The 25,454-nt window shown below is 40.5% G+C and overlaps 1 non-coding gene across 1 annotated transcript; it reads left to right on the forward strand.

Moving 5' to 3' along the window:
- Nucleotides 1–23,873: 23,873 nt before the first annotated feature.
- Nucleotides 23,874–23,980, forward strand: LOC114232550 (U6 spliceosomal RNA). The gene has a single exon (XR_003618623.1). It is a non-coding gene; the product is annotated as a U6 spliceosomal RNA (small nuclear RNA).
- Nucleotides 23,981–25,454: the final 1,474 nt, after the last annotated feature.

A 25,454-nucleotide genomic window follows, 5' to 3' on the forward strand; every position in this document is an offset into this window, starting at 1 on the left:
CAGCCACAAGGCAGAAGCTCAAATGAGAGAGCACCCCCTTCCCGACAGGCACCACCACTGTTTCCAGGGCTTTGGTCACCTGGTTCCCTGCTGGTTGCAGATGTGCAAAGGAGTGAGGAAACAGGGTTGAGTCTCCCTATTGGCTCTGTGGCCTTAATTTCTTTGGACCATATTTTCCTCCTGAGTAAAATAAAGCAATTAAATTAAAGCAGCGAAGGGTCCTTAATCTGGACCTGAAGATCTCTAGGAATTCTATTGAAAATTCAGCCATCCAAGCAGTTCTCTGGGATTAAGGTGCATAATTTTCATCAGCTCCTTTGAAGAGAGGGTGACCCAACAAAGCTGACTTCCAAGCTTCCTCCTCCTCCAGCATTTGAATATGAGTGTGAGTCGAGACTTAGAGCAAAGGAGGAAATTAAGCATTGCATTCTTTGTTCTGGTTTCATAAATACAGTCAATGAGAAGAAGGATTCTTTGGTCTCATCTTTCCTCAACGCCCCCTTCAGATTTAGAATTATTAAAGGCAGGCTCCCAGGACACACAAGTAACTCTCAAGGCTACATCTCCACCGCTGCCCTGTGATTCATTTTATAGAGGAGGAAACTGAGGTGCTGGTGCAGTGATTCATCCAAAGTCCAACAGCACCGCCTTGTGGCTTAGGTCTAGATGGTCAAGACTTCCTGTGGTGTCAAATGTCCTAGGGCCGTGGTTGGCAAACTGCGGCTCGCGAGCCACATACGGCTCTTTGGCCCCTTGAGTGTGGCTCTTCCACAAAACACCACGTGTGGGCGCGCACGTACAGTGAGATTGAAACTTTGTGGCCCATGCGCAGAAGTCGGTTTTCGGCCTGGGCGAGTCTATTTTGAAGAAGTGGCGTTAGAAGTTTAAGTTTAAAAATTTGGCTCTCAAAAGAAATTTCAATTGTACTTTTGATATTTGGCTCTGTTGACTAATGAGTTTGCTGACCACTGTCCTAGGGGACATATTTGTATATTAAAAAAATCGCTCTTGTTCTCTTTCAAAAGTAATACTTTAAAAATTCAGCAACACAGAATTGTATAAAATATAAGTCGAAGACTCAATTTCCCAGTTTACCTCCCTAGATGCTAAGTAATATATTATTTTTATAGAGATGCATATAGATTTGCTTGTTTAATTTTTATAAAAATGGAATAATATTATATACCTTGACTTGCAACTTTTGTCCAGTTTATCATGAGCATTTTCCGTGTCAGAACATAAACATGTACCTTATTCATTTGAAAACTGTAAAATAACAACACGTGTGCGTGTGTGTGTGTGTGTGTGTGTGTGTGTGTGAAAGACCACTATACTATGTTAATTTGAGCTGCTAGGTTAAATCGGTTTTTTGAATGACATGGAATAAAACTTCAGCCATCTTGGAGCAATTATTCAAACTTCTTATAAACTAGCTATGGAGTTTATAGATCTGCTCTGCTCAAAAAAAGTTAGGAACAGCTCAGGACCACTCACATGAAATTGTTCGAGTGAGCCTGTTCTCACAGTCCCAGAGAGCTGTCCTCCATTAAGTGTCCGGCAAGGTTCAGGTACATCTGCTTTGTACAGGTGCTCATCACATCATAATTATAAACTGCAATAACAAGAGAATGTATCAGCAACCTTGCCATGATTCTATTGCATTATACATAGCTTTAGCTCTTATTTTAGTATACTACCTGTCTATTTGTAGTAGAGATTTTATAAGTTTTGGACACTTACGATTTAGCTTTTAATTTGATAAGTGGAAAAGGGACAGAAGGTCTTAAAGTACAAGAAAAGGCAAGTGTTAACAGTCAGAGGAAAGAGTCCTGCTGCCGCCCGCTGAAGAAAGCCAGCCAGAGGGTTTGATGCTAACCTGATCTGAATGAAGAGCTGACTTTCCAGGCTAGAATGCACAGTGAATTTATTTTGTCTTCTTTTTCATGAAAGTAATATGTATACTTGGTAAAGAAAAAAGTGCACAGTACAGAGAAATGAAACATTGTTTCCTGTCCCTAAATACCTCCAGTTCCAATCCCTTGCTCCATTTTAACTAGTGGTTTTGGGGTCTTTTGGGGTCATATCCATCAGAAGTAGATTGAATGAAACAATCTCATCCAAGGGTTTGTTAGCTCTGGGGTCAGGATATGCCGAACTAAAGGAAACAAGAGGATTCTGTGCCCTTCTGGTTAAGGCCAGTGTCAACACTAGGAATTAGCAAACACCGTCCTAGCAGAATTTGAAAATGGAAATCTGAAATAATGAACAGTTTATGGTCAAAAGGGTCAGCAGGGCCACAGGAACTGGGGTTGGCATTTCTGTTTATCCCTGACCTCACCCATCCCCATAGTCCCTGGGTAGAGTCAGGGGACCATGATAAACTAGGCAAAGGCCCACAGCTGGTCCAAAAAGGAAGGCTTGGAAACCAGACTAGGAACCAGATCTCTTCCTGTACAACCAGGCACCTGGGTTAGTGACAGAATGAATTTGGCCCTGAATAGTTCAGACCTGGCACCTACACAGACCCCTTGAAAAGGAAGGGAGGAGTGGGTCCACCTGATTAGATGTGGATTCCCCGAGCCACGCCAGCCACATGTAAGCTGGGAATACATCAAGACTGTACTCTTCTTCCCATGATATACCAGGCAACCGTGGCTTACCTAGCAGGCATTTGGAAGCTGATTAAGGAAATGAAAACAACCCAAGTTTATTTCATTATGGTCAGATGCCAGCAAAATAAATATAGATTATCATTATGTATTTATACCCACAAAAAACCAACAACAACTTGGCATGGATTGCAAGGTATTTAATTATAATTTAAACATATAATGGCAGTCCATGTTTCATTTCATTGTTCCTTTACTTATGGGCATGCCAACATGACCACAGAATATGCTAGGTTCCTGCCAGTCCTTCACTGACTTCCTGTATTGTTAGGAAAATAAAAATGAGCTGTACAGGAAAAAAAAATCCATTTTCATAAATAGCATGTGATGTACAGAAGAAAAGGTGTATCTCCTTAAGCTCTCTGATGTTTCTCTGCCTTCTCAAAGGCTCTTCTATCCACCTCCAAGTTATCCTTTCAGAGTCATGCCTTTTTAGGCCTTTCACTTCCCAGTTAGAGTGTTTCTCCCCCTTTTTTACTTCAGGAATGCCCTGTTCTTGCATAACTAATTGTACCAGCAATATGTTCTTTTTTACATATATTTTTAAATTAACTTCAGAGAGGAAGGAAGAGGGATAGAAACATCAATGATGAAAATCATTATGGGTTGCCTCCTGCACGCCCCCTACTGGGGATCGATCCTGCAACCTGGGCATGTGCCCTTGACCGGAATCTAACCCGGGACCCTTCAGTCCACAGGCTGACGCTCTATCCACTGAGCCAAACCAGCCAGGGCACCAGCAATATGTTCTAATTATTCGTTTAACAGTCTGTCTCTCCTACTGGTCAATGAGCTCCTAAGAGGGCAAAAAAGTCCCAGAAATTGCCTTGCTCATTATGGTGCACCCACACAAAGAAGTGCTATGCTGCAGTCAAAGAGCAGGAGGAATACTCAGGCATCTGAAAATCAAAGCCACAGTGAGATACTCTTTTACACCCAGAAGGATAGCTGTAGTTGAGAAGTCAGATCATAACAAATGTTGGCAAGAATGTTTCTATCTCTCTCTCCTCCCTTCCTCTCCGAAATCAATAAAAATATTTTTTAAAGTAAGTTAAAAATTGATTATACTGGTATATATGTGAGAAATGAGGTTAATAAAAGCCGCTGTGAAAAACAGTCTGGCAGTTCCTCAAAAAATTAAACATAGATGATCCAGTAATTCCACTCCTGGAGTATAGGGCCAAGAGAATTGAAAAAACAAAATATGTCCATACAAAAACTTGTATAAGAATATTCATAGAATTATTATTCCATAATAGCTAAAAAGTAGAAACAACTCAAGTGTCCATCTCTGAAAAAAAGAGCAACCAAATGGGGTATATCCATACAATGGAATATTATTTGGCAATAAAAAGAATAGATGTTCTGATACACTATGCAAAACGGATGAACCTTGAAAACATTTAAAAAGTTAGTTACAAAGGACTACACATTGTATGATTTCATTTAAAGAAAAGGTCCAGAATAGGCAAAAACTATAGAGACAGAAAATATATTGGTGGTTTCTTAGGGTTTGTGGAATTGGAGGGATGATGAGTGAATGCTAAAGGGTACAGAGTTTCTTTCGGGGGTGATGAAAATGTTCTAGGATGGATTGTGGTGATGGTCACACAAGTCTGAATATATTAAAAACCACTGACTTGTATACTGTAAATGGGTGAACTGTCTGGTGAGTTATATCGCAAAAAAGCTATTACTAAGAAAAATGAGGAAGAACTCTTTAATACTGAAAGACATGATTTCTAGGATATTAAGTTAAACTTCAGAAAGGTAAGTTGAGCCCGGCCCATGTGGCTCAGTGGTTGAGCTTCGACCTATGAAGCAGGAGGTCACTGTTCAATTCCTGGTCAGGTCACATGCCTGGGTTGCTGGCTCGATCCCCAGTAGGGTATGTGCAGGAGGCAAACGATCAATGATTCTCTTTCATCATTGATGTTTCTATCTCTCTCTCCTCCCTTCCTCTCTGAAATCAATAAAAATATTTTTTTAAGTTGAAAATTTATTATACTGGTATATGTGTGAGAAATGAGGTAAATAAAAGTGCATGCATCAGTTTATTTTTGCAAAAAGAATCATAGGAAGTAATTATCAGAAATGAATGATGATGATGTCCCCTATAGAGGGAGAGTAGGGAAGAGGTGAAAGAGAAAGTGGAGGTAATGTCACTCCGCTAAGAAAACGTTTTTGGGAAGATCGATAGACAGCTAGATGGCATCCTTACATTGGAAAGTCAATTGATGAATGTAGACAGAATGATGGAATTAGAAAATCACTATTTGGCAACCATCACAGTAATAATAAATTCAGCCAAGAAATATCAATGAATGTTAAAATTAGTGGGTGAATGTTTGATGAGGAACAGAATACTTCCACAGTCTCAAAATAACTCTCCATAAAACACTTGTTGGGGTACGAACAAAATAGAGTAACTATAGTAGAGAGAAAGCTTGCCGCAAATACCATTTTAATCTAGTATTGAAGATTAACATCACCATGATAGGACAAATTAAAATTGTATGCCACCTTGTAGGACGCACTGAGGACACAAAACATCACTTCTGAGATATCTCTCCCAAAATGCAAAACATGAATCTAACCTTTCCCCCTTCATTTTGTCTTTATTATAGCATGTTTGCTTAATTTACAACAAACAGAAAACAAGCTGGGTCTTGTTTTCATTCATACATTGATGTTTTAAAGGTTGCACATAATATAAGTTAAAAAGAACATCTAAAAATACCTTTTAAGAAGCTTTTATAAGAAAGAAAATACAAAGTTTAACCCTACAACTTTCCTCTTTCTTAGAACTGCAAAGTACTGCTACAGTTTTAAATAGACCTTTTGTTGTTTAATCTATACATCCAGAAAAATCTTTAAAAATTTGAGGAAACATTCATGTAAAATGATTGCATATCAGAACATGAACACTAATGCAAAACAGTAAAGAAATGAAAGTTAGAATACTATCAAATATACAAAGGTCCTAGAATCAATACTTGAAACACATTCCACAAAAAGTATGTAAAACACACCTTTTGTTCTTTACAGGCAACACCTAGATTGATAAAAAGCAATCCTTTAAAAAGAATCCTTTCCCCACAATATTTCTTACTCACAACCTGCAGGAAAGCAATCTAAAAATTTTAAAGAAACTAGCTTTTATTCTAAAATGAGATTGGACATGTCAAGGCACTTTTATTGCCCCCAAACAATCTCTCAGAGAAATGCTAGAAATTATAAATGGTTAGGAACATTATTTTCTAAGTTTTAGTCAGTTACTACATTGATAATCAAAAACTCAAAGATGTGATTCGTACTCAAAGTCAATTCTTTTTCTGAAATTATTTAAAACTAGAGGCCCAGTGTACGAATTCGTGCACAGGCGAGGTCCCTTGGTCTGGCCGGTGATCGGGACCGTCTTGCCCAGCCAGCCAGGGGAAGGACCGAGGGAGGTTGGCCAGCCGCGGGAAGTTGGCTGTGGGAGCGCACTGACTACCAGGGGGCAGCTCCTGCCTTGGGCATCTGCCCCCTGGTGGTCAGTGCATGTCATAGAGATGGGTCGTTTGGTCGTTTGGTTGCTTAGGCTTTTATATATATAGATTTCATGACATCACAGAATCACATAGAATGGGAGTGTTGTTTTTCAACTTGCCTCACATTAAATAAACTGAGGTGTAAATAATAAGCCTCCTTCATAAAGAGGTAGGCAAATTTTGATACAAATGCCCACACTGACTTCTTTTACACTAGATACACACACACTTACTTTGAAACAATTTACTTCTTTTTAAAAGCAGCAAAAACTAAGCTATTGTGGTCGACAATGTTCCTTAAAGTTTAGAGTAACTACGTAAGAGCATTCTTTTCACCTTAAAATCATTTCTGCCATCTCTGACCTGCTCAAGTTTTAAAGTGAGTTTTTCTGATGTTTGTATGCTCCAAACTGTCATAGAAACCAGAAGAAGAAAAAAAAGGCAGTGAAGGCTCCATGTTTCAGTAAAAATTGCAATCTTCCTGCATAACCACTAAGGATCTATTACAACCCCTAGGTGCCAGGGTGTGGTCAAACTTTGAGTTCCCTGCAAGTTTCGTGGATTCAAGGGCAAGCAGAAATCAAGGAAGATTAGAATTTGGGCTCAATAAGGATAGGGCTTTTGCCTTCCTATAAACCTATGTCTAAAAGAGTGCCTGGCACACACTAAGCACCAATAACATGTGTTAAATGAAAGAATGGACTGAGGAAGCCCAGAAAGTGGGAGGGAAAGTGAAGGCTGAGTGAGACTTAATGAGGAGGGATGGTGGTAGGGAGGGTTTTTAGGGAGGATGGGGAAACATCCAGGACTAAAAAGACAGGGCAGCTGGCAGGATGGGGCAAAGCCACACCACACTGGAACCAGTGACTCACACTGGTACAGAAGTAATGAGCTGTAGAGGGCAGTGGTCACAGGTTAGCAGCCCACAGGCTAAATAAGCTGGCAGATGTGTTTTGTTTGACCTTCCCAATGTTTTAAAAATTGGAAAGTCTTATACGGACGGCACCCGGGTTTCTGGCTGCTCTGGCAGCACTGAGCCAACAGTCTCACACGGCAACAAGTGGCTGGAGCTGAGTAGCCTTAGAGAGCACACCTCTTCAGTTCATCACAGCCCCACTGCCACTGGTTTTCTTATGCCCCAGCCAGGTCTCTCATTTACACAACCTGTGGGCTCTGCTGGCATGTGAGCTTGTGACAAGCATAGGTAAATGGTGAATTCCCCAGCCACCTCTGAAAACCCACTTAGCACCTCCTCTGCCAGCCCCTCCGTGGTCTCTCCACCATCCTCTTTGCATCTTTCTGCACTGCTTTCTGTTTTCAGTGAAATTTTAAGTAATTTTATTTTAATTTTAAAGAAGTATAAGGGACTCAAGTTTGCCAAAACTAAGCTTATGTTTGAAAACTATAAAATAAAGAAGGATAAACAGATGTTTTATCACAAACCGCCTCAAAGAATTCCCATAGTCCTGCATTAGTAACAGGTTTTGGAAGCAAAGGCCATTGATTATTCCCACTCCCATCCCTTTCACCCTCACCCGCACTGTCCTAGGACAACAGTCTAAGGATGTCAGTATGAATATTTTTGCCATCTTCCTTCTCTAGTATTTTCAGAAACTTAACACATGCTGGACATGGCAGGTGTGATTCTAATTTTAATATGGGTGGAGTCTGCACAGCCAACTATTCCAGAAGGGCTCTGGGGATTGTATCAGAGCATCTAGCTTGCTGGAGCACCATGCTGCCTGAATAACAGCCCGTTTGGGCATCAGTCCCTTGAGTGTGGGCCTCCTTCTAGCTAGTTAAACCCTTGTGAGCTACGAGTGATTAAAAAAGGAAAAAAAGTTAGCACCTGTTCCAGCTTTGGCAAGAACCCTAAAATAGAGCAACCATTTCTCATGAGAGCTGAACTTCAATACTTGCAGCTGCTGACTTCCTTATCAAAAATCAATTTCTATTATATAACATATATAAATAGGCCTTTCCTCCTCTCTAATTCACCACTTTTCTTCTTGACCAAAGGAGTCTTTTTGAGCATTTCTGTATTGATTTAAAGTTAATGGGGAAAGTTGTTGTGTTTTTTTAATCAAAAGATATTGGCTCACTAAAAGGAAGGAATATACTTATTTAAAAACTTTTTAAATTATCTACTTTTAAAAGTAAGCAGACAGCTTACTGTTCTTTGGTTTTGTTTTCATGTCTCAGGCAATCACAATTAAATAAATGAAAAAATAAACACAGGAACATAAAACTTTATTCAGTAAACACAACGATCCATAAAACTGGCTCTGTTTAGTATAATAATACTAGAGGCCCGGTGCACGAAATTCGTGCACTTAGGGAGGGGGGGGCCTCAGCCCGAGAGGGCACAGGCTAGGCCGAGGGACCCCACCAGTGCACTATCGGGGCTGGGGAGGGACACAGGAGGTTGACCAGCTGGGGAGGGACTGAGGGAGGGCTCCAGGGCATGTTCGGCCCATCTCGCTTAGTCCTGATTGGCCAGACCCCAGCAGCAAGCTAACCTACCGGTTGGAGTGTTGTCCCCTGGTGGTCAGTGCACATCATAGGAGCAGTTGAGCGGCCTTAGCATATCATTAGTATATTACACTTTGATTGGTTGAATGGCTGACTGGATGACTGGACACTTAGCATAATACTTCTATTATATAGGATACATGGAGAGAGACAGAGAAAATGGAATGGCAGGAAAAGGACAAGAGAGAGGGAATGAGGAATAGAGAGGTAACAAGAGAAACAACCATACTAAAGATGAAAGGTAAAAGCTAAAAGCTGACTCCTTGTTCAGACCACTCACTAGGTTCCCAACAATCTTCCCTCCCAAACTCATCTTACATCCTAATTGTGCAAATCCCACACCTCACTGGCCTGGCTCAATGAGCTCCAACATTTCTAGTCTATTCAGTTTGGTCCCTGATGCTGTGGATCCAACTCCTGGGATGCCCAGATAAAACCAGCCATGGGATCTGTCCCTAAACGTGTCTCAATCCTCTTTAAACTAATGGACACACTCAGAGTAGTAATGACTCTACAATGTTTTTGTCATCTTAATTATCCAGATCTTTTTCTAGAGTGTGCATGTTTTATTGTTTGCATTCTGAATAGCTCATTTTTAGGAATTGTGCAAAAGTACATATCTCATGTTTTATTAAGTTCATCCATTCAGCTAGCATTTCCTGATTTCTTGTTGAATGCCATCTGAGATATTGTGATTGACTGACTTAGGAGGTTGTTCTCACCTTCTACAACAGAATTCTCTACTACCGCCCTAGTCCGTTTGGCTCAGTGGATAGAGTGTTGGCCTGCAGACTGAAAGGTCCCAGGTTCAATTCCGGCCAAGGTCACATGCCTGGGTTGTGGGCTCGATCCCCAGCAGCCAGTCAATGATTCTCTCCCATCATTGATGTTTCTATCTCTCTCTCCCTCTTCCTTCCTTCCTGAAATCAATAAAAAAATATATTTTTAAAAATAAAACAAAACAAAAAGATAAGATGCCTCGATGGGTCCATGACTCAGAAAGGAAACACGTTTAAAAAAAAAAAATTCTCTACTACCCAGAGTACCAGCCATTCTGTCAAAATATCTTGTATGCAGCCCTATTTCTTTTATTTAAATACATGCAAGTTGTCAGTAGTGAAGTTAGCTAAGCAGAGTAAAAACTTAGAGGAGAAAAAATCCACTCCTTAAAATTCACCTACAGCCCTAGCCGGTTTGTTCCAGTAGATAGAGCATCGGCTTGTGGACTGAAGGGTCCCAGATTTGACTCCGGTCTAGGATACATACCCAGGTTTCAGGCTCAATTCCCAGTAGTGGGTGTACAGGAGGCAGCTGACCAATGATTCTCTCTTATCATTGATGTTTCTATCTCTGTCTCTCTCTCCCTTCCTCTCTGAAATAAATAAAAAAATATTTTTAAAAAATTCACCTACAGAAATAGGATGCTTTAGAATGTGTGTATTTTTTAAGTTTTGTTTAAAATGTAGAGAAAGAAAATTAAAATTTAGTTCTGAAAAACAATAAAAAATTGTAAGCCATCAATAAAGTAAATAAACATCATTACCTCCTTCCTCCCACACTCCTCACCCCCATTGGTTCTGCAGTGTCCCTTGATAAAAAAGTATATACAGAGAGAGCAGAAGTTAAGAATAGATAAATGGACTCTAAAATCTGTGAAGTCAGTAACTTATCTTCCCTTCGCTATCCTTCAATTTAGTCAGGGACTCAGAAATCAGGCTCTATTGCTCATCTCAGTCACTGGCCTTCCAGTTATAGTAGACTAGAGGCCCGGTGCACGAAATTTGTGCACAGGGACGGGGTGGGGGTGTCCCTCAGCCCAGCCTGCACCCTCTCCAATCTGGGACCCCTTGAGATCCCAGTGGGATCGGGCCTAAACGGGCAGTCAGACATCCCTCTCACAATCCAGGACTACTGGCTTCCAACGGCTTGCCTTCCTGATTGCTCCTAACCGCTTCTGCCTGCCAGCCTGATCACCCCCTAACCACTCCCATGCCAGCCTGATTGATGTCTAACTGCTCCCCTGCCAGCCTGTTTGCCCCCAACTTCCCTCCTCTGCCAGCCTGGTCACCCCTAACTGCCCTCTCTTGCAGGCCTGGTCCCTCCCAACTGCCCTCCCCTGCTGGCCTGATCACCCACAACTGCCCTCCCTTGAAGGCCTGGTGCCTCCCAACTGTCCTCCCCTGCTGGCCATCTTGTGGTGGCCATCTTGTGCCCACATGGGGGTAGGATCTTTGACCACATGGGGGCAGCCATATTGTGTGTTGGAGTGATGTTCAATCTGCATATTACTCTTTTATTAAATAGGATAGAGGCCTGGTGCATGGGTGGGGGCCAGCTGATTTGCCCTGAAGGGTGTCCCTGATCAGGGTGGGGGATCCCTTGAGGTGTGGGGCGGCCTGAGTGAGGGGCCTGTGGTGGTTTGCAGGCCAGCCACGCACCCTGGTGACCCAAGCAGAGGCCCTGGTATCTGGAATTTATTTACCTTCTACAATTGAAACTTTGTAGCCTGGAGCGGAGCCAAGCCTCCTGCTCGCTCCGAGGCCGGCAGCCATTTCTGTTGGGGTTTGTGTATCTTCTATAATTGAAACTTTGTAGCCTTAAGCGGAGGCCTGGGCCAGCCAGGGTGTGCAGAAAGCTTTGCTTCTTCCATTGCCAGGGGGCAACCCTAGCCTCCCACTCTTTCCAGCTCCATGGCTGCTGCCATTTGTGTTTGGATTTATTTACCTTCTATAATTGAAACTTTGTAGCCTTGAGTGGAGGCTGAGGCCAGCAAGGGCAGGCGGAAAGCTTGGCTTACTCCATTGCCTGGGAAACCCAAGCCTCCTTCCTGCTCTCTGTGGCTATAGCCATCTTGGTTGAGTTTATTTGCATACTTGCTCTGATTGGCTGGTGGGTGTAGCCGAGTGATGGTTAATTTGCATATTACTCTTTTATTAGGTAGGATAATCCTTTATGGCTTTGCATTCTTGTTGTCAAATACAAATACAATTACTGATAAATCCAATGGCTGTTTCCTCTAGTAAGAAAAAAAGTTTTTCATAAGCCCAGATGGAATTGCATCAATCTAGCCTCAGCTCCAAGCTCCTTCCTAGCCCCTAGTTCCAACAGTGAAGACTGAACAATTTTTCAGCAGGCCTGGGTAAAGGAGATCCCCGTGCTGGTTCCATTTGTATTCTGAACTTTAAGCCCAGAAGTGAAGCCAGAAGGTCCTTTGAATACTGTTATAAAATTAGTTGATTTTCTGAGTGATTTTTCTAAAAATCATGTCATGGCTCTGCTCAAAAGCTTCCAGTGGTGGCCCATCTCACTCAAAGAAAAGCCCTGGTATCTGGAATTTATTTACCTTCTACAATTGAAACAGTTTTCCAGGGCCAAGCCCCCCAACACATCCCCACTCTATCCAGTTAATCTAACTTCTTCTACTGCCTCCCCTTGTTCACTCCACCAGCCATGTGATCTTCTTGCTGTTCCTCTAACATCTCAATCTTTTACTCACCACAGGGCCTTTGCATTTGCTGTCCCTTCTGCCTAGAATGTTCCTCCCCCCAATATCCATAGGGTCACTCCCTCAATTCCCATACTCAAATGTCACCTTATCAACGAGACCTTCGTTGACCACCCTTCCTAAAGCAGCAGCACCCCACTCCCACCCCAGTTCTCCCTATCATTTTAAAAATAGCTTTATTGAGATATAGTTCACAAACCATGCAATTGACCCATTTAAGGTGTACAATTTAATGGCTTTTAGTGTATTTACAGAATTGTGAATCTAGTGGAGACTATCAATTCTAGAACATTTTCATCACTCCAAAAAGGAATTCTGCACCCTTTAGCCATTACTCCTCAATCATCCCAACTTCCCAGCCCAAGACAACCACCAATCTAATTTCTAGATATTTGCCTATTATGGACTTTTCACATAAATGGAAACTATAATTTGTAGTTCTTTGTGACTGGCTTCTTAGCATAATGTTTTTGAGGTTCATTCATGTTGTATCATGCATCAGTACTTCATTCCTTCTTATTGCCAGATAATATTCCATTATATGGATATATCACATTTTATTGCTCTATTCAACATTTGATGGATATTTGGTTTGATTTCTTAGCTATTCTGAATAATGTTGCTAAGAACATTTCTATGCAAGTTTTTATATGGACATATGTATCATTTTCTTGATTATATACCTGGGAGTGGATCTGAATCATTTTTATTTGGCTTTATTTGGGCACTTATTACCATATGATATATTATATATTTACTTACTTTTTTTCTTGCCTGCCCTTCTCCCACTAAAATATAAGCTTCCTAAAGACACAATTTTTATCTGCTTTGTTCAGTGCTTAGAACAGTGTCTGACACATAGTAGCATGCATTAAATATATGTTGTATGAATGAAAGTATGGAAAAGGGCAAACTATTAGGGTAAACTGAAGTGAAGAAACCTATTAATGCAAACCTATTAATGCAAACTTAAGTAGACTGTGTATGCATTAAAAGTCAATGGGAAGTGGTTCGGAACGACAACTTGCAGGGAAATAAGAAAATTTAATGTCACCAGCCTATGTGACCTCTCTTTTGCCTCATTTTCTCCCCTATAAAATGTCAAGATTCAACTGTTGTTCCTGGCTCCTTCCAGCTCCATATTCTGCAATATAACATAAAAATTAACAAGTGATTTGATTTGCTCATACAAATACTTATCTTTCTTTCGTTCATTCATTCATTCATTCATTCATTCAACAAACATTTATTTAGTGCCTTCATGAGCCAGACACTATTTAGCTGTCTTATGTGGTATATTGATATTTACAATCTATTTGGACAACGATTGTACCCTTGCTAATTTAAATTTTTCTTTCCTTTTTAATTCTTTTTTGTTTCAACAAATACAGCCAAGTTGCACTTTAAAAAATAAAAACCATCTCTTAACTAAGTTTCTAAGACATAGATAGAAACTGGCAAACAAAAAAAATCAATATCAACATAATAAACTTATTATTTCTTATTTTTGTGTCTTCCAGTTTCATACAGATACAAAATGCATCTAATATCTGAAATAGAGAGAGGGTAAAGGGTGGGTGGAAAAAAACCCGTGTCAGACTCACTGGCTGCGGCTTTTGCTGTATCGAACTATGGTCTACATTCTGAGTGCTCATTTAAAGCAGCTCCTACCTCTTCTTGCACTTTTCATAGTTTTCTTAGACTGAAGTTTTGCCTGAAATCAGACCAACTTCTCTACCATTTCTTCACCCAGGCAATTTATTCCACAACTTAGCAAAATTCCTCAAATATAGGGGCAGAGGGAGTAAGAAAGTTAAAAAAAAAAAGCCTTTTTCTACTATTAACATTGTGTTAATGAACAAGTCCCATACTTTGTCTCTCAGTTTTCTCCTTAATTAAGTTAGTAGGTTTAGAGCTTAGATTGCAGTCTCTTCCAGGTTGAACTTGACCATCTATAGAAGCAGAGCAATCCAATTAGACAAGAAGCCAAAGGAATAAGAGGTTCTATTGTACAAAGGCCTTGTTTTTGCTGGAGAGATATGCTTGAAAGATCACTGGCTATGTTCCTGGACCAAATATCCCAAAATGTACTTTGTCAGAAATATTTTCTATGATTAAGCCCCAGGAACAGTTTTACATCATCTGCCTAATGCATAATTTTAAGAAAGCATTTTGGGAGAGCAAAGTGGACCTGGAAAGTAATACACAATGCTTCATTCAACAAATGTTTGCCTGTGATTTGTGCCAGCCTGCAAGCAGAAAGTGGTTAACATTGTCGCATCTGACCTCTACTGGGTCTCCATGAGACAGTTATCATGGACAAGCTCTGTTTTATAAATAAGGAGACTAAGGCTCTGAGATGTAAAACAATTACCTTGGCTAAGATTACATAGGCAATAGACAAAGTCAATGGACCCCCAAAGACTTGACATTCTTCATCCTGTAAAAACCACTTCAATTGCATATTTTACATTCATGATGGATCTAGAATGTTGTCTTTGCATACGAAGTATACTATATGTATTAGAGATAATGGACGCTAATAATTACAACATTCCTTTCAAAGTCAAGAGGAGGCTATTTTAGCCTCCTGTAACTGGAGAATTTTGTGGAACATTGAAAATTCTGACTAAATTCCTTTATATTTAATTACCAAATATAAGTCACAGGGCATCTCTTTAAAAGAAAAGTAACTCTATTGAACTTTGGAAGCTCTGAGATGCTGTTTTCAAGAAATTTAGGTGAATGAATTATTCACATTTTGGAAGGGCTCTAAATGCTAAATAAATGCTTCCCCTCCCTATCATTTAGAAGTGATAGATATTTCCCCTAATATAAACAGTACGTAGATGATCAAGGCATTTCATGCTACCTGAATTCCCAAAATCTGTTTCCTTATCTGCACAATGTGAGGGCTGCATGGGAAGATCTGTAATCTTGTTCTGCTCTACAGCCCATTCATGTGATCCTGGGATCTAAATTATCCTTTCAAAATAATGCTGTAAAACCATAAGAAAAACAAGTGGGCTAAAAACTAGCTGTATTTATTGGTCCCAAACAATAGAACCATTGTTTGATATTGTAGAAAACAATAATAAAGTAACTCTGGGAATGGGAGAAAAAGCTGTGGAGTGAAGGGCTGGAACTAGGGAGTTCAGAGACTCTAGGTGCCAGAAAGAAAAACACAATGGCCTTGAAGATAAGTACGTTTGACTGTTTGGGGCCATTGTAAAGCTTTTGCTACTCTGCTCCATTCAAGTTTCAGAGAGACAGCATCCAAGTGATTTAGTTGGGACTTCTGCCCACGCCTTGGCCAGCAGAGGGACACTTCACACACATGACAGATCTATGTTACTTCTGATTGTGGGTGAGCACTGATTCTCCCAAGCCAAAGTTGGGTGCTATTACCAAAAGAAGCAAGCAGAGGCTGGGGTGTCAAAAACAACAAATGTCCATGAACCTGATGTCAGGAATTTGGCCTTTCCATCCCCTTGGAGGGATCTGTGACATGGGTTTGAGGCTAGGGACAGATACAAACCATGAATAGACATGAGGATAAACCCTGGATCAAAGCTGTGGCCCAGGCCAGGAAGGGGCAGGCTGGAGCCAGGGAAGGCAGATGACAGGAGAGGGCACTTGGAGTTCTGAGGGGTGAGCAGCTGTATTTTCTGATACTCACTTCATCCAGCCGCCAGCACCGAGAATGCACCACATGGTCAGTGGAATGGAATGTGGGGCAGACACCAGCCCCTCCGAAGCACACAGAAACCTGATATGATGGCTTCAGCCCAATGAACATCCAGGCATTTTCTCTTATTTAATTCCAATTCTTCATGACGTCCAACAAAATTAAAATGGCCTGGGTGGGTCAAAGGGTCAGACCAGTCAAGCCAGAGTGGGCAAGCCCAAATTGCACATGTAGGTGAGACCAGGGACATTGGCTGAGTGAGGCAGGGAGAAACTGTCCCATTCCCCACCCCACCCCCATCCCCCCCTTTTTTTTTTACAGGGGAGATATTTCTCTTTAAAAAAAAAAATCTTGATTGTTGAGATTATTACAGATGTCCCTCCCCCGCCCCCCACTATCCTCCCTCCACTCAGTTCCCACCCTGCCCCAGGCCTTCACCACCCTATTGTCTGTGTCCATACGTAATGCATATAAGATCTTTGTTTAATCTCTTCCTGCCCTCCCACCCCCCTTCCCTCTGAGAATCATCAGTCTGTTCCATTTCCATGCCTCTGATTCTATTTTATTCACCAGTTCATTAGATTTCTTATTTATTTTGATTTTTAGATTCAATTGTTGATAGGCATGTATTTGTTGCCATTTTGTTGTTCACATTTTTTTACCTTCTTCTTTCTTCTTCCTCTTCTTAAAGAAACATTTCGTGTAATACTGGTTTGGTGGTGATGAACTCCTTTAGCTTTTTCTTGTCTGTGAAACTCTTTATCTGACCTTCACTGGGAAGTGACCAGATAAGGCCCAGCTATGAAGCAAGGCAGGTTGGAGCTGGTGCCAGATCTTGGGCCTTTTATTGATAGGTCTGGGGCTCCCTGACCCAGCTGCAGCTTGTTTGAGAGCAAGGATAGGCCATTCATATGCAAAAGCCACTGCAAACAGCTTGGGTGGGGTTATAAATTGGATGAGGCTGGGTCTTAGGGAATCACCAGGGCGGAGCAAACAGAAATGGCTGTCCATCAGCCCTGCAACCGGAGAAGTCCAGGAACAATGATCCCTGCGAGCACCTCCATCTGGGAGAAAGACACCCCGGAGTTCCTGCCTGATGCCAGACAATCCAGTTCCTCTTCGTATATGTCTGTTCCCCAGAGCCTCGCCCTGGTGCTGGAGCTCAGAGGAAGCCAGACCTTGTAAGTTTAGTTCGTGATGCTGACCTTTTAAGAAAAACAGCTCTGTCTCCAGCAGCCTCTGTGTCACTGAGCCCCAATTCCCACTGGTTTTTACAGCCCATAGTTCTTACTGCCAGTAGGGACTTCTTTTCCCAGCTCTGGGACCCTGGGCTGGGTGTCTGGTGTGGGGTCAGGACCCCTTGCTCCTCTGAGCAGCCTCAGGTGATTTCCCTCCTGATTAAAAAAGCAGCACACATGGGTGCTGGACCAGCCCATTCTGCGCCTCCGCACCAGTCTCAGTGTGCTTTCTTCTTTATTTCTCTAGTAGGACTTCCATTCAGCCAGCTTTCCAACAGTTCTGGAGGATGGTTGTTCTGTATTTTAGTTGTAATTTTGATGTGATTGTGGGAGGCAGGAGTACAAGTGTTTACCTACGCCGCCATCTTCAAATCTCCCTCCCGCCCCTCATTTCCTTTCTTAGGCTGAGGCCCACCCAGCCGGCAGCAGAGAAGGGTCCTGGTTTGGGTTGGAAGGTGCTGGTACCAGAAAGGGTAGAGGAGACTACTGTGATAGATGCATAGGGTGCAGTAACATTTGGAGTCAAGGCCTAGAGCCAAAAGAGCTGTATCATCTGCCAAATCCGAGAGATCAATTTGAGACAGTGGTAAAAAATAAGGCTGAGATCAGAAATAGGTCTGGAAACAGTAGAAAGTGAGATGGCTTGAGAAAATTCAGGATATAAACTTCACAGCCTAAGGGACCAAAGCCTTATTCTCATTGGATGCTGGTCACATGGTAGGGGGCTTGGCAACCAATCAGACCATTTAGTAGTGTAGAGCTAGGCAGGAAAAAAAAGGGGGCAAATAGCATAGGCAGACATGGATGGGCACCTAGTCCAGAGCAGGCAGGAACTAGATAGAGGTCTAAAGGCTGAAATCTAGAGTCTCAGAAGTCAGACTGCCAGCCAGGTGGCCACTAGCCAGTAAAAAGACCTCTGCTCCCAGTGATACCTTCAAGTGAGGATAACAGGTCCTTGGACTTACTGGTGATGTTTATTAATTGTGAGCTATTTTCTAATGGGGCAAGGGCAGATGCTTAAAAAGAGGCACTGTTTCTGTAAGATAGTGGTTCCCAACCATGGCTGCACACTGTAATCACCTGAAATCTTTTGCATAGGCTAATGCCTGGGAACCATGATGACAGAGACTAATTCAATTAGTTGGGGCGCAACCGAGACTTGGGAATTTTAAAAGCTCTCTGGATGATTCCAATGTGCAGTCAGGGCTGAGAACTGCTGTCCTAAAGCATGGCACCCTACACGGCACTCTTTAGAATGCTGGTGAAGTAGGTTTTCCTTGAAAGCTAGATTTCACATCCAGAAATATCTGGGAAGTAATGCATAAAGTATACAACATTCTTTTGAAGATTCAACAAATTCTGGGGAGTTTTCTAGTAAAATAGCCTCATTCCGCTCTTTTATGGTCAAATTTGCATATACTTAAACACAGACATTAAACATACAATTCAATGAGTTTCAATATATATATACATCCAACAGTTGGTGATCAGGATAAAGGGAATATGGAAATTCCTTGTACTTGCAACTTACAACTTTTTTATAAGTTGAAATTATATCAAAATTAAAAGTTACCAAAAAAAGTACACACTTATAATACCATTGCTCAAATTAAGATAGGGAACATTCCATCACTCCAAAAAGTTCCTTGCACTCTTTTCCAATCACCCCTAGACTCTCCCAGAGGCATTCATTTTATTTTTTTTAATACATTTTATTGATTTTTTACAGAGAGGAAGGGAGAGGGATAGAGAGTTAGAAACATCGATGAGAGAGAAACATCGATCAGCTGCCTCCTACACACCCTCTACTGGGGATGTGCCCGCAACCAAGGTACATGCCCTTGACCGGAATCAAACCTGGGACCCTTCAGTCCGCAGGCCAACGCTCTATCCACTGAGCCAAACCAGCTAGGGCCCAGAGGCATTCATTTAAAATTATTTCTATCACCTTAGCTGAGTTTTGCCCGTGCTTGTATTTTATATAAATGGTATATAGTATGTACTAGTTTATGCTTGCTTCTTTTCTTCAGCATAGTTTGTGTTTGCTGTGTAAATCAGTAGTTCATTCTTATTATAACGAAAGTTGCTACGAACATTCTTATACCAGTCTTTTCATGAATATATACTTTCATTCCTCTTGGTGCCACAAGATTTTCACTGAAGAAAGGACTTCATCTATCTATCTATCTATCTATCTATCTATCTATCTATCTATCTATCTACCTATCTATCTATCTATCTATCATCTATCTATCTATATAATAGAGAAATATGCTAATTAACTGGGATGCCGTAATGGGTCCACCGGACAGGAGGAGGTTGCGCATGCAGCATCGGGGCGGGCGGCAGGGGCCTCCAAGCGCCTATGCTGGGGGAGGGCCTGATCAGCAGCAGCTGAGGCTGCTTCAAAGGCCAGAGAGGGAGGCCGGGCCAGACTGGCGACTTGAGGGTGGGTGGCGCCACGCGATTTCAAATCATGCGCTGGGCTCCTAGTATGTATATAAGTCTGGGAAGTAATTCTGTGTGTGTGTGTGTGTGTGTGTGTATGTGAGAAGTTCATCTAGGAATGGAAATACTGCTATCAATAATTATCTGTTTAGTGGCAAATTGTTTTCCAGCTGGTCCACATCTTTGCTAATGCTTAGTACTTAAATCTTTCTATTTTAGTCATTTTAGTTGATGGTTCCTTAGTATGGTTTTAATTTACATTTCCTTGATGATTGATGATGTTAAGGACCTTTTCCTGTACTTGCTGATCATCTATATATCTTCTTTTGTGAAGTATTCCTTCAAGTCTTTTGCCTAATCTTTTTTAGTTTTGTCTTTTTAAATTATCTTATTATTGATTTATAGGAGTTCTTTATATATTTTTGATATGAGTACTTTATCAGATTGAATTGTGAATATTTTCTTCCAGTCTGTGAATTGCCATTTTACTTTACTTAATGTTTTTAGTTTTATTCAAGTCAAATTTGTCAAATATTTTTTATGTCATGCTAAGAAATATTTGCCTACCCCAAGATCATAAAAATATTTTCCTTTGTTTTCTTTTAGAATCTTTATTGTTTAGTTTCCATTTTAGGTTGACCACCTATCAAAAGCTGATTTTTTATTTTGTATGATTATTTAACCCAGAATTTCCCAAATATTTTTGGCCATGAAATCTATTTCTCTACTTACCACCTAAGATATGATATCTCAAGGAACTAACACCCAAAGTACAATGAGAAATGGATGTTCCCCTAGAGGAATGAGTGTAACAACTCAAACTGATAAACATATCTGGACACCATCAAATCCCTTTATTATAACTAGGACCAAATGAACAAGACACAAAAGGCAATAAATTAAAATGAAGCTGTGGTAGATTCAACGAGGTTGTAGTATACTTTGACATAGCTAGGATAGAACTGTTTTCAATTAGGCTGAAAACCATAAATATTCAAAACATGAAAAACTATCAAATGTCAACTAACCCTTCTACCAACAAACTAGCTCCTGATCAATTACTCAAATGCTTTATATTTGAGTCCTTGGGGACAAGGACCATGCCTCATTCATCTCTTTTTTCACTCAGCACCCAAAAAACAGTTCTGGGCTTATATTTAGCACTCAATAAATATGTTTTCATTTGAAATATAATATTCCTCAAAGTGTATACAACAAAATGTCAAGTTGTTTTTTCGGTGGTGGGACTACAGTTGACTTTTTTCTTCATTTTTAACTCTCCACTTTATATTTTTCAAAAGTGAACCTGAATTACTTTTAAAATTAAATATATGTATTTTTAAAATACTCATTGGGAAGGACTCTTAAGTCTCCATTAAAAGAAAAAAAAAGAATGTTTAATCTCATCATTGCTTAAATATTTCCCAATTTTAACAATTAATACTAAGACCTCAAAGGTCCTGTTTGAGTTTGAGGAACTAACAATAGATGGGACTAAATGACTATAAACAATTGTATATGTTTTGCAAATGCTTACAGGCAGTAATAGTAAATAAGGAAATATACAGTTGAATGCTTTACAAAATGGGCCTAAGGTTCTGATTACTGCTAAATGAGAACATTTGAACATTTGATCTACTGCTTCATATATAATTTACTTTCAAAGGCCAAATATTCAGCTTCTAAGTTGATGGCTACAGAATACTAATAGAAGAATCATATTAAGATTTCTTCACTTCAAAGAATTCCTGAAAAAAGCTGAGGGGGGACCTGTTCTGGTGGCTTAGTTGGTTGGAGGATCATCCCATACACCAAAAGGCGGCGGGCTCAATTCCCAATCAGGGCACATACCCAGGTTTTGGGTTTGATCCCTGCTCTGGGTGGTGTGTGTGTGTGCATGTGTGTGTGTGTGTGTGTGTGTGTGTAACAAAATACAAAATCTTGGGTCAGAGTATTCATCATGTTTGATCTGTCACTGGAACAGAGTTGTATCTTGTAAACTATTTCAATATTTATTATATTTGTGTTTGCCTTTTTTTTTTAAGGCACTTTATATACTCTCCTTGTACTCACTATAAAACCCTGCACTGACAGACAGTGGAAGCCTAAGAGGGTGCCCACAGTAAAATCTTGGTTAATAAGGTTATGATGCAGGATAACCCGTCACCATAAATGAAAACTTTACAGCCACAAGTGAGGTTTTCCTTTCCCCTCAGAATGTTAAGCAATCTCTCTACTTATTTTCTTATAAACAAAGCACACTTTTAAAACTAAAGGGGGAAAAAAGGTGGTACAAAAATGCCATAAAATGTCTGTCATTCTATTTTGTAGACTTGATGTGGTAAAGCATTATTCGAGTACCTAAGTGATTGCTGTTTATTTATTTATTTTATTAACATGCAAAATGAAAAGAAAGAATACTTTTAGATTTTAAAGGAGTATTGCAGATGAAGACTTCAGTAATTGCTCCAGCAGACCACAAAGGATTAGTTTTACAGCAAGAAACTTGGGGTAACCTGGCTAAATATTTCATTCATGTGACTGAGTGGGTTGGGGGTGGGATGGTTGGGATCTGCTTAGCAGTGGGAGTGACTGTCTTGGTTGGGCTAGGGCTTAATTTCTCACTTGTAGTCTCAGACTGTACAGAACAGCCTACTCATGCCCCGTGCTCGACTGTGGAATTTGTAGTTCTGCCTCTTGGGTCAAGGCTGTCTGAAAATGGCAAGGATAGCAACAGCCCTAGATTCAGCCATTTAAAACAAGGATTGCGGGCTGGCCCGGGCTGCTAGGTAGGTGTGAGAGAAAGGAGAATGGTCTTGTCAAAAGCTCAGCCAGAATTCTTTCAGATTTCATTTTCACAAATGCCCTTAATTTAGTCAGCAGTTCCTACTCTTATCCAATGGAGTGGGTGCTAGGTAGCAGAGGATTAGGAAGACCTGAGAATGCTAAAAAGCCAGAGAGTAAGGAGGACTGAAATACAAACTACATTTTTCTGGATCCCAGCTGAGTTCTCACTTGGGTTCAATGAACTGACCCGAGGTATCAGGGCCTCTTCCATGTTCTTTTGAATACTTTTTCAATGATGGAATATTTATGCTCTTAGTGGTTACATCTGAATTTTGGAAATAACCACGTCCATTCAATTCTCATCAAGCTGGGCCAATAATAACTTACATTTGGACAGTGTGTTTCATTTCACAAGGTGCTATAACAATGCCTTGTTTCATATAATTTTCAGGACAACCCCTGACGTAGGTACTTTTATTCTCAAATTGTAGAGGAGGAAATTGAGGTTAAGAAAAGTTAAGAGATACGCAGAGTTATAAAACTAGTAGGTTACAGAGGCTGGACTTGAATCCAGATCTTCTTGTTCAAAATTCATCATTCTTTACCCTATATCAGAGGTTCTACTTTTAATTAAAAAATTGTTTTTATTGATTTCAGAGAGGAAGGGAGAGATTGAAACATCAATGATGAGAATCATTGATCGGCTACCTCCTGCACGCCCCCTACGGAGGATCAAGCCCACAACCCAGGTATGTGCCCTGTCCAGGAATCGAACCGTGTTTATAGGTTGATGCTCAACCATGGAGCCACACCGGCTGGACTCTACTTTTAATTTTTAAGAAATATGAAGCACTACAGGGCAATCTAACTAATTTCCATTCAAAACTTCATAATCTTGAGCTACAGACAATTTAAAAAGAGGACTTCCAGAACATTTTGAGCAATGGCATCCTCATCAGAACAAGAGTATGATTTCCTAAGAAATAAATGCATGGTTTTTCTCTATTTCCAGATACATGGTTGGATTTTTAAAAGTTCCTTTATTTTATTGTCACAACTGGTAAGACTTTAAAATGCTTACTGTATTTGCTTCAATAAAAATCATTATGCAGGAAAAAATATTGGAGAGAAAAGCTATTTAACAGCTGTGGAAAGGAAAATTGCAAAGGACCTCTAAAGGCACATAAAACTAGACTTGCAGGCTACTTTATTTTTATAAAGCAAAATTTGGGGAAAGAAAAAATATTAGCATAATAGTGTTTATACTTATACATCTACAAAAGAACCTCATTACACTTGGAGATTATATTCTAGAAATTCCAAGTTAATAAAGAAATACATGAGGAGGGTTCCCCTGGTTCGTTTTTGTCCTCCCATTTTGGCCTTTCATCACTTGTCCCACCTTTCTTTTCGGTACAGTGTAAAGTGGGAAATCAGGCACTAATAGTGTTACAGCAAGATAAAAGTGTCCCAGTGCTCTCTTCGGCAGCACATATACTAAAATTGAAATGACACAGAGAAGATTAGCATGGCCCCTGCGCGAGGATGACATGAAAATTTGTGAAGCATTCCATATTTTTAAAGAGGTGAAGAGATTAAGAAGTACAAATTGGTAGTTACCAACTAGTCATTGGGATGTAAAGTACAGCATAGGGAATATAGTCAGTAATATCTCGATAACTATGTATGGTGCCAGGTGGGTACTGGAACTATCAGAGGGAATGCTTTGTAAAGTACGTGATTGTCTAACCACTAGGCTGTACACCTGAAACCAATATAAAATGATATTGAAAGTAAACTATAATTGAAAAATTAAAATAAAAAAGAATACATCAGAGGAATCCAACAAAGATGAAAGGAAAAAAGTGTCCCATAGATATCATAATTAATCACTGAGTGGCCCGACACTGGTGAGCTATAGGAGCTCAGAGCTGATTGTTAAATATTCAGCATTAATTTCTTACAACTAAATAGTAATTTGAAAGAAAGAAAAGAATCAAACAAGGTCAGGTAAATTTGGTCATGCTGAGAATTTGACAATGGCGTGTTTAAAGTATAAAACTGATCCAATTGACCATTTTCATTCTCATTTGCATAGTCTCAACCTGTCCTCCTTTTAATTGTGTTGATTTTTTAAAAAATATATATTTTATTGGTTTTTCACAGAGAGGAAGGGAGAGGGATAGAGAGCTAGAAACATCGATGAGAAACATCGACCAGCTGCCTCCTACACACCCCCTACCGGGGATGTGCCCGCAACCAATGTACATGCCCTTGACCGGAATCGAACCCGGGACCCTCCAGTCCGCAGACCGACGCTCTATCCTCTGAGCCAAACCGGTTTCGGCTGTGTTGATTTTTTATTACTATTTTCTTTTCTTTTTAAATATATTTTATTGATTTTTTACAGAGAGGAAGGGAGAGGGATAGTTAGAAACATTGATCAGCTGCCTCCTGCACACCTCCCACTGGGGATGTGCCTGCAACCAAGGTACAAACATTCCCTTGACCAGAATCAAACCTGGGACCTCCCAGTCCGCAGGCCGATGCTCTATCCACTGAGCCAAACCAGCTAGGGTGTTATTACTGTTTTCAAAGATAAATGCACTTATGTCTGTTGGACTCTGAATTTCCAGTTATTGTACCTGATTTAAAACACTTTAACATTAGTTCCTGTATTGCATTGAAAGACATCAAGTCTACTTTAGGGATTGGTTAGGTCTTTAAAGCCCTAATTCCACCTGCTGGCTACAGGCAGAGCTGACAAGACTTTGTTCTGACAAACTGCTTTGTTCTCATTGTGGAAAGTTTGTTAGTAGAGGAGCTTCTGGAGAACTCTAGCATCTGGGTACTGGGCTGTATTTCTGGCTTGGCCACATAATGAACAATGTTACTTTGAGTTAGTCACTTCATATTTTAAAACCTTATCTGAAAATAGGGATAATGCCCTGTTTCTGTGATGCTAAGATATACATTTCCCCCCACATTTTATTATTCCTAAAAAGGGATGTACCTAAAGAAGTTCACCAGCTTCCAGGCCCACTTTGGATGCCC

Source organism: Eptesicus fuscus, chromosome 17, assembly GCF_027574615.1.
Source record: "Eptesicus fuscus isolate TK198812 chromosome 17, DD_ASM_mEF_20220401, whole genome shotgun sequence".
NCBI classification, from domain to species: domain Eukaryota; kingdom Metazoa; phylum Chordata; class Mammalia; order Chiroptera; family Vespertilionidae; genus Eptesicus; species Eptesicus fuscus.